Here is a 10,202-nt window from a genome sequence, read left to right on the forward strand (position 1 = left end):
CCTGATGTCAAGGGATGTGAGAGAATTTTCAAAAAGACCAGAATGGGGGGAATAGGGAGAGGATGTCCTCATCAAGTCTCTACGTTCCCAGAATGCCAGCAAAATCTGTAGGGGCGTGACCCAATGGAAGACTGGTTTTAGCTGAGATCATCTTCCAGAGTTATATGACTGTGCAATGCCCCCATGTCATATAAGATCTTAGTATTCTTTCTCATCTTACAAACTACTGGACCTATCTTTTGAATTATCTCATATGTTATATGACAATGCATGGGTTCCAAGTTAAATTTTGGAACCTCCAAATACGATTCCACTAGCTTCTAAGATGAGATAAATTAGATAACCCCTTGAGGAGGCTACTATTTATTCTTCAATACAGGTCAAGTAACAAATCAGATTGACTATATGGTGAATCTGCGTCCTGGCCAAGCCTGAAAGTTTGATTTCAAAATCCTAGTTTGACTACCTGAAGGCCCTAATAAATGATTGGTCACAGGTTTTGTTTTAATCCATCACTTCTCACCTCAATCTGTATGATTTTTGAAGTATATATGTATTTTTATTATTTATGTTTATCTGAAAGAAAAATTAGCTTGTTTTCTTCCCCGGCTGGCATAATAAACCTTTTAGTATTTTAGCCAAACAATAATTTTGCTGCTTCTTTTGGTTGTAGTTTGTAAAAAGATTTCATCTGTATTTGCTCTTTTGAAAAGGCCTTGATAAACAATGCAGACACAAGTTAGTTGCACTTTGGAATGTAGGTCCTCAGGCAAGCAGTCCTGTTCAGTCTGAACCAACAACAGGCACTGTATTCAGAGGAAGAAGCTTCAGGCTTGGACGATAGCCCTTTGTAGAAGGCGGTGCTCAAAGGAAAATAGATTTTGTGATCTGAAAATTAGCATTTTGTACATTCTTGCTTCATTTTATGGCAATGCTGAAGCACTTGATTATATTTCTGTTACATCCAATTAAATTGGATGAATGAATAAGATATTGCATTGTGTTAAAGAGTGAACATCATTATGTAACTTCAACTTTTAAAAAAAAAAGAGGCATTCATTGGTAGTTCGATAAATATTTATATTATTTAGCTAGTATTAAATATACCTTTTTAGAGTTTTAAAAACGTGTTTTCAAAACATCCCTGTATTGTCAGCAGCGTGTTATGTGTTTTCACCATCTTTCTAGTTTTATTAAGCCATATACTTCAAATGCTAGTAATTAACTGTTTGAAGATGTTTATGCTGAATTTTAAATCAAAAGACCAAGTCATATTTCTTATGGCAATAATCCTACATAGTTAATATCACCGTTGATATGATTGCATTTTAAATTTCCTAATTATGTTTGAAATTTTGAATGAATCCTTTATTACAAAACTACCTTTTCATACATATTTTCTTGACCACTTGATATGGTTTTATGTCATTATAGCTGGTGTGTTTTGTGCATATGAAAATCCTGATGCTTTCTTGCAGTCTAGCAGTAATGTTGGATCCGTCCTGCACAATGACCTGGGTTCAAAACGTAGCAGGCATCCTTTAGAATACTGGCTTAAACCGTCAGTTGGAGATATTGATGGTGCATGCATTGTTCATGTTGATAGCAATTATGTCTTATTCTAATGTCAAGTACAGTTTAATTTTAATCCACGCGATGTTTATAAATGTAATCCAGAATTGGATGTTAAAATTGGATGTTAAAAAGTGGTTTTTAGAAATCTCTTTTGAAAGTCAATTTCTATTATCTGGCTATTAAAATAAATATCATATTTGAAAACTAGATTGAGTGGTAAGAATCAATCTTTAAGTGCTTCAAATTTTTATGTTAAGTGTGGCAAAATCTACAAATCAGGGAAAACACTTCCACTTTTTGACCATAAAGTGGACTTAACTTCCTACACTGACCGATAATGTGATCACATTATTGAAAAGTAACAATAATGTGACAATGGTATGGCTTGGTAAATATAAAGCCAACACATGGTCACGTTATTGAGAAGCAACAATAGCATGATCATGCTATGGCTTGGTAAATACTAAATCATAACATGACTTTGTTTTTTCTCTTTGAGACACACTCATGTTTTGTATAGCATAATATGTGATCACTTTTTGTTAACATAAAAATAAAACAAACCCTACTACTATTCACAATCGCAATTGAGGGAGGAAAATATGTCTTCTAAGAAAAACTCAATTGCGTTTTGCAAGATTCAACTCTATCCTCGGTTTTTAAGTAATGCCATGTCAAATAAGAGGTAAGTCAAGAAAAAAATCATGATTTTTGATCAAATCAAGTTCACATTTTTAAAATAATTAACTATTTTGAATGCATTTCTTATTTGTTACTTATTTTTATATTAGCTCATATAAATCCTAATTGTGAACTTAATATACACGAAATGTTTGAAGAGATTTTGCATCACCTTAATCTCCTCCTATACTTCCCCTAGACCCTAGGCAAAGCTAAGAGGAATTGTTAGGGCATTTGAAAAATTACAGTGCCAACAAAATTAGCTTAATCATTGAAGGCATCTATAGGAAACCCACACCATGCATTAGTTGCTTCATTATTGGAAGAAGTTATGAAGTATGTTGACTCAATCATGAGTCAAATTGATCAATGGAAAGCTCGTAGAGATTCTTCTCACCAATTTCATATGACAAAGTTATCTTACAAAGAAGTTAAGAATAAATATATAATGACAATATACACTTATGATCATTTTACTAATCCAAAAACTAGTTCACCCCTTTAATGACTTTGAAGAGATTAACAATTCATTGGTTCATCTTGATATGAATAATAATTTTTGGTATAAGTCTTGTAATAACCATGAGGTGCTATTACACTTTTTCATACAGGTAGTAGATGATCTTTGACCAGCCTCCTTGTAATATCCAATAGACTAGGAGTTTATTGGATAGAAAACCTTCAATGAAGAACCCTTCCTCAAAAATCTATACATCATATGATGATGTCACCAATCATCGAGGAGACTATGGAGTTCTAGACTCTATATGTTATTGCTAGCCTCACAAACACCCTTATATAATATGACACCTTTATGCCCTAACCTTTTCATTAAACAAATAATTGATAGAATGACCATCAAAGTGCTCTTTCCTCCCACCTATGCTATAACTTGTCATTTATGCTAGGATGAGACCATGATCCATAGAGCATAGACGGTGTCACCTCCCATGAGTACACTCACTATCATTATAGATGCATTGGGAGCATGGAGGGTGGTGAGCTAGATAGTATGATGATCAATGATGATCTATTACACAATTCATTTGGTGATCATGTATAGGGATGTTAGTATGAATTTATAAAGTATTTTATATTTAGAAGTTTAATTTAATTTGCAATTTTAGGATTGAATTAAAATTATGCATTCATTATATATTTCAAGGTCTAATGTCACAGGGTGGTACATAATGGATTATTCCTCTAGCAAGTTTTATGGTTTTATTTATTTTGAAGGTAAAATTCTAATATATCTTACTAAACCAATAGTTAGTTTATACTTAGAATAATGTTGTTCATATTTTGAAATGCAATAATTTTTTGAATTGGTGGACATCAATAGTACAACATACCTTTTCTTAGTGTTAGTTGTGTTAGTTGTGACACAAGTTTTTACCAAGGTACATTGTAGCATGTTTTGAGTTTTTATTTTGTAAAATCTAACATTATTGTTTGTGTATTTGAGTTTCTCAATTAAATCTATTATTACTTATTTAGTTGATGAGCTTAGTTATCACACCTATTGGTCTATGAGAAAAATTGGATGTCAGTGTTGCTATAGCAATTTTATCCTTACGTGTCTAACACAAGTATTTGTATGAATGTATACATTTAATTATCATTATTTTGTTTCAATAGGCAAAATAAAGTATTTGAGAATAATTGATGTATATATATTACTTTGTTATGTTATGGATTGATGTAGGCACTCTTATCCAAGGAGACAACTCTCTTAATAATACACAAAATAGTGAGGGGTGCAAGAGATTAAATTCACCCAAAACAACAATCAATTTATGAGATTGAGGTTCACTCTTTTGTTAGGAAAAGAGAGGTAGACTATTTCATAAGTTCTTAATACACACTCAAGAGTAATTTTGTATGCTTTATGTAATATTGATAACATTTTTTATTACTATAAACTATATAGGATAATAGACTTGAACCCCTCAAAGATAAATGATGCCTCCTATAGAATTCACTTGCCCCTCTTACATGTTGATGCAACAATTCAATTCCATGATATAGAACATAAAATATGGCTTTCAATGCAATTTTAGACAATTTGACAGAATGATTTGCTGTTGACATAGTCAAATGATTTCAAACTGAGAGATTATTATTAAAGGACTCAACATTCAACAAAAGGTTTGAATAAAAAATTCTTAGGTTTGGTCTTAAATCTCTTATAAGGCTTGGAACAATGTGACTTGAATGAATAACATTTTGTATCATAGATTTAAGGTCTACAAAAAATTTCTAATCTTTTGAAGGGAAAAGATTTTCTGTCAAAAAAACACCGTATCCATTCAAAACACATACGTTCCATTGGAATACCATATTTAATTTTTTAAATAATAAAAATAATAAAAAATAAAAAATAAAAAATTAAATCGTCAAGAAAAGACCATCAATTGTTTCCCAGGTCAAAAAATATGTCCAGGCAAAAATTTGAAATTTATTCTGCCCAACCTTTTAAGTATAACAAAATCCCGAAAAGCCAGAAAAAATTTGCAGGGATGGGAAAAATTCTCCAGCATCTAATTTTTCGTCCCAGGCAATAACTGCCCAATCCTAACGGAATAAAGAAAACTGATCCAACGGATCAAATTTAGCATATATTCAAACTCATTATTCGCCGTAGTTTAACAAACATCAAATGGTAACATATTAGCATTTACTCAACGCAAATTAAGGCGCTCAAAACCATGGCAGGCTGTCGAGTAAAATGAAATCAAAAATTTTCTTTTGTGTTGTGGGGTAGACTGAAATTATTTCCCTGGAAAATAGTTGAAATGGGAAGGAGATAATGTGAGAAGAAGAACACGAATCTTTGAAGGGTTTCCGTCAATTGACGCAAAGTCGTGATAGCTGTGACCGCTGTTGCTACAGGCCTTTCCACTATACGGATCAATGCTTTGTATGGAGAGCAGGTAAGCCATTTTTAAAAAAATAAAAAATGTTTTGCTCGTTGAAAGTAGCAAGCAGTAAACTCCTCCTATTTTGTGAAAAAAGAAGAAGCAACAAATGTTTAAACAGCAACTGCAGAAACTATTTTTGCCGGTAAATGAATGGATGGATTTTAAAATAATGTCTGTATTTCAGCAACTTTTATAGAATTTCATGGGACCAATTTTTCTTTAACTCCACTTATCCTAGGCAGCTTAAAAAAATAGGTATGGAGCTGCATGTGAATGCGTATTGGAATTGGGATTTTTTGAGGTTATGGACGAATTTAATTGTAACATTAAACATATATATATTTCGTTAAAAAGAATTATCAACGTCTTTTTGGGGATTTTTTTAATGTAATTTCTTTTGTTAACAGGTTACTTATATAAATACGCACAAACAATATTAATGAAATTTTGGTGGATTTTTGGAAAATTTGTTATATGGCTAAATTTTATTTTTTCTAATTTTTTGTGAAAAATCAGTTGATGATACAACCAAATTACCTCACAAACTGTATTTACAGTTGTCATATTCCCATTCAGCCTTTCCTTTGGCTTCATTATATGTGCCAGGTTCAAATACGTGCAAAGTAGTAGCATATCATAATCAACACCCTGTATGAGGTACAATATATTCTCTAGCATGCTAATGCATGAAGATTTGCTGTTCTGGGATCAACAATTTTGTGATATCCCTTTTTGTCAATTCCAATCCCAATCACTTTGTCATCATGGGAGACAGGATAATACATTTGTTGCCTTGTAAATTCAATGAATAACTAACAATAGTGGTCAATGCGACATGAACATTACCATGTCATTAAATATGTTGAATCCAATCATCACCTAACCAGATTGTGGAACCAACTTATTGCTCCTATGATGTAACAAATGCAAATCTTCTGTGACTTTGTCCTCATTAACATTTTCAGCAACATTAGCTTGCCTAGGTTTCCACTAGCATTAGCTTGCCTAGGTTTCCACTAGCCTTTCATGTCACTCTTTCTTCTTTGGTAATTTCTCTTAAAATGTCTAATCTTATTACAGTAAAAACATTGCATTTGGTACACGCATTGAATGCACTCTCCGTATTTTTTGTGGTTGATGCTTTTATCTGATACCACCTCTATCCATAGAAAGAAATTTGATAATCTAAGATTTGTAGTTCTATAAACCAAAAATGCAAAGATCAGAATACACCCACCAATTATTTTGATACACTAAAATAGCCAATTTGGCAAAATTCCACCTAAAATCTCTCACCAATCAGAAGTTATCAAATTAACTTTCTTGTAACCCCTCGAAAATGTTTTCAATCTCTTTATGTTTCTCTCAAACCTACACCATAGCATATCATTTTGAGGATCTCCTCAGCTTTCCAGAAAAAAAATTGCACAAGGCTTGATAAATTGACAAATAACTACAACCAAGTTTCTCCTTCGATTCAAACTAGCATATCTCATTATGGCTATGATGCCATATTGTCATTGAAAATAGAAACAAGCTGTGGCTTTACATTACATTATGCAGACATGTATAAGGAAGAAAGTTAGAAACCAAATAACCAAGCTTCTGTTTAGGTAATAATTTATCTATTAAGCAGACTCAAACAGACATATTGCCTATCTTGATAATCAGATTTTGCAGTAAAAAATGGTAAACCATAATTTAAATATATGTGTTAAATTTTATATTAATAAAGTTTATTCAATGCATTTCAGAAGTTTTGAAAACATGAAATACAATTCCATCACAAGAATGATTTTCTAAAACATAAAGTATACAGAAATAATTTTCTGTCGCCTAAAAAGATTTTCAAACATAAAATACAGAGAAATAAATTTACATCCTTTAAAAATTTTCACTGCAGTTAACAGTGGCTCAATAGAAACCACTTATATTTAGTCTAATATACACATATTTCTTGTTTAGCTGGAAATATTTGCCAAACATCCTATATGTAGAAATAAGTTCTCATTCCTTAAAAAATATGATAATTTTTGCTGCAGCTGATTGTGGCTCAGAAAGGAGCAATTGCCAAGGTGGGAGACGGAGAGTGCCCTGTTTTCGAGGACAATGTAGCGGCAGGAGCAACAATTTTATCAACATGCAATATTCTAGCAGACACCCGCTGCACAAGTGTAATTTCCCCACTGTTTCTTTCAATGTCCACGATGCGACCTTCTTAAGCTCCAAAGATGCCAACATTGGTGACATCCACTCTAATAATAACGAGGAAAGCAGAGAGGATTTTCAGTTGAATTCTTCAAAACTTTTGGCAGAGAGGGTGAAAGAAGGTTATCGTTTCCAAACAGCTTTTGCGCTTCAGACGAGTGCTACGGCAGCAATGGCAGAGGGTCTGCCAACCATATTTTCACCTTGCTTCATTATACAGATGGCAAGCCGCTTTTGGGTATGTTTCGTTTAATATATAAAACTTGAATTTTGTTGCAATAAATTCTTTTACTGCTCAGTGCTTCTCTCCTCTAGGATATTTGATGACTTTTAACATTATTTAGGCTTTTGTAGTGCCTATTAGTATAGATGTCTTATTATTATAAATATAAAAATATAGTCTCGGAGATCATTTTCTCTATGTTATATATAATTGAAAGCAAAAACAGTTTTTATAATGGTTTTGGATTTTGATAAAAACTCCTTAAAAAAAAAGGATAAATTTAGAAAAACTTTCTAACATCTCCATCATTTCTCTATTATCTTAATCATCACCTCTTGTATTTTAAACTACATATTATCTTCACCATCAGAATTTTTAAAAATAAGTATATTAAGCTAGGCAATCAATTGTTACCATACCCAAACTCTTGTTTCCAGAACTTTATGACCTTATCTCCTCATCCTATAGAAATCCCATTTTAAAGAGAGGTTGCTAAGGGCTGTTGACAATACTTTGCTTACCAAGAAAATATTGTTCAAGAAAGGTAATCTCCCTTTTTGCACCACAAGAGCAATGACTTTGTTCAAACCCTCTAGGAACTAGCTTGTTTGTATTAAGAAAAAATCATAGTGGGCACAAACAAGATCTCTAAGATAGCAACATCTTAAAACCTTTAGTTTATCAAATCTTCACTATTTTAATAACTATCATTGTTTGCTGATTGGGCTTTAGTTTAAGATTTGACCATAATTTTGCTTTGGAAGTGGTCACACTTTCTTCAATAATTTGGAATTGGCAAGATATTTGCTTCTTTGTTAATTTCTTTGAAAATAGTTTGAACAATGTATTATATAATGCCTTTTTGAAGAGTTTTTTAATTTTCTAGTTTTGTGCCTTTTTCTTTTTCCCAACAATCACTATTATTGTAGAATCACCTTGGATTTTTACTTCCCTTCCAAATGAGGGCTTGGACCTTGCTTCATTGTTTGTTCCCTTTTGTAATCTTCTTAAAGCTACTCCAATCATTTTACCTTCTCTCCAAAAGCTCCCAGGTTACTTTGAAGCTCCATAAGAATTTATCTTGGCCATAAGAATTATCTTATACCAACCTTTAGGGGTGGATTTCTATTGGACTTCTTTTCTTAATTTTGAAGAATCAGCCCCTTGGACTCCATTAACAAGGGGATGCTGAAGAATTATTTTATTTTATTTCATTATTTACTTTATTTGAAGAGTTATTTGACTTTTGTATGAGTTTTTAATTTTACTTTTTGTTTTGAATAGAAAATAGATTAAAAAAAAAGGATAATATCAATAACAACAACTAGTTTGTTTGAGTTACTAGCCAAAGATCCATGAGAAACTAGAATAAATCAAAGAATAAGGGCTAGTTTGTATAAGGGTTGCAACCCTTATGGAAACCATTCTTTAATATATTATTTATATATAACTATTAAATTTTTTTACCTCAGTTTTTAATCTCATATTTATTTTTTATTTTTTATTTTTTACCAAAGTTTGGGACCCATTAACAGGTCAACAATCACATACTGAATTTTATTCGTCTCTATCGTGTGAGCAAAGAAGCATATTGAAGGTGTTTGTCATTTGAGCAAAGAAGCATATTGAACAACACCTTGTATGATTAACATAAATAGTATTCGCCCATGTAAGGCAGTGATTATCTTCACAAAACAACTAAGTTGCCGGTTCAGATTCTGGTTCGAGATTCGGGTTTGCAAATTCGTTCATTTTTTTGGCGGGGTGGGTTCGGGTTCGCTTTGGGTTCGTCCATACAAAAACATATAGAAATAAAAAAATAAAAAATATATACATATATGCAGCAGCAAATAAATAGCAAAATACACCACCATATATATTAATGTTGTAGACTTTTAGTCCAAACGACAAATAACATAGCAAAATGCCAAAATACACCACCATATCAATGTTTATGTTCAAAAATAATAATGTCAACATTAACAATCAGCCATCACTAAACAAATGAGATAGGTTTTACCTATTTGACCTTTTTAGTGGTCTAATTTAGGGTTGGAGGGTCGAATAGACTAAATTAGGCAAAAAGAAAACTTTAAAAAAGTTTTAAAAAATGTCTTTTTCACCCAGATTCTTCCCGAGTTCTGCCGCTAGCCCTGAAATTCGTCCAAAAAACGTCAAAATTCGGCCAGGGTTCCTCTGAAGAGAATTTCCTGGGCCAAAATCGAACCCTGACAAAATTTGGGGAGAATTTGTAACGGACCAGTATTTGGTGCAAACCGAACCAGGACTCGTGGGATTTTTTGCAGAATCTAGCAACTTAGCAAAACAAAGATGAGAAGGCAACAATCTTAAGTCAACATTGATGCAGATTTGTGTGATTAGACAGTTATAAAGAGATGCCACTTTGGGGAGGGTCGTGAACATGGAAAGGATATATATATATATATATATAGAGAGAGAGAGAGAGAGAGAGAGAGAGAGAGAGAGAGAGAGAGAGAGAGAGAGAGAGAGAGAGAGAGAGAGGGAACAAATTATATTAATTGATTGGTAGATCATATTATTATTGGCAATCATCATTGGGACAATAGATTTTT

General features: G+C 32.3%; 1 pseudogene; it reads left to right on the forward strand.

Annotated features, from left to right (window-relative positions):
• Positions 1 to 1,126, forward strand: part of LOC131069646 (derlin-1.1-like) — a 39,587-nt pseudogene extending 38,461 nt beyond the window's left edge.
• Positions 1,127 to 10,202: the final 9,076 nt, after the last annotated feature.

Source organism: Cryptomeria japonica, chromosome 6, assembly GCF_030272615.1.
Source record: "Cryptomeria japonica chromosome 6, Sugi_1.0, whole genome shotgun sequence".
Classification (NCBI taxonomy): domain Eukaryota; kingdom Viridiplantae; phylum Streptophyta; class Pinopsida; order Cupressales; family Cupressaceae; genus Cryptomeria; species Cryptomeria japonica.